General features: G+C 40.8%; 1 protein-coding gene across 1 annotated transcript in view; it reads right to left on the reverse strand.

Annotated features, from left to right (window-relative positions):
* Nucleotides 1–640, reverse strand: part of ARHGAP6 (Rho GTPase activating protein 6) — a gene marked incomplete at its 3' end in the record, with an annotated part of 105238 nt that overhangs the window by 63574 nt on the left and 41024 nt on the right. The gene's annotated exons all lie outside the window — the stretch shown is intronic.

A 640-nucleotide genomic window follows, 5' to 3' on the forward strand; every position in this document is an offset into this window, starting at 1 on the left:
CCAGGTGAAATCACCCTGCAGACCAAGGGGGAAAACATCAAGGGTCACACAGTGATCTGCGACTCACAGACCTCAGCCTCTCCCTCAATTGGTCACAATGTCAAGCAAACTTCATTTTTGTGTTCCAAAATCAGCTCTCAGTCCCTAAAATCCAACCCACTCTTAGTTAACTGTGGATTTTCTCAGTCAATTGCAAACATCCCAGTCTGGAGAATCTTCTAGGTCACCCGATCTCATAAAATGACACGAAGAAAACCATGTGGAAAGATACTTCAAGATACTTCTTCCTCTCTTTTATGGGAACACATGGAAACTTTTTCATTTTTATTTCTCAGTAACAGAAAAAACTACTGCTAATTGCCATCATGCAAAGGCTAACAGAGTTTTGCCAAGAGAATGCACTGGTAATATCAAACAGTCTCATCCAACAACACAAGAGAACTGTACACATGGACATCACCATATGGTCAATACCAACATCAGATGGATTATATTATTTGCAGCCAGAGATGGAACGGCTGTATATAGTCAGCAAAAATAAGACTGGGAGCTGACTGTGGCTCAGATCATGAACTCCTTATTACAAAATTCAGACTGAAATTGAAGTAGGGAAAACCACTAGACCATTCAGGTATGACCT

The sequence above is a fragment of the Bison bison genome, unplaced genomic scaffold (genome assembly GCF_000754665.1).
Source record: "Bison bison bison isolate TAMUID 2011002044 unplaced genomic scaffold, Bison_UMD1.0 scf7180017864518, whole genome shotgun sequence".
In the NCBI taxonomy this organism is placed as follows: Eukaryota; Metazoa; Chordata; class Mammalia; order Artiodactyla; family Bovidae; genus Bison; species Bison bison.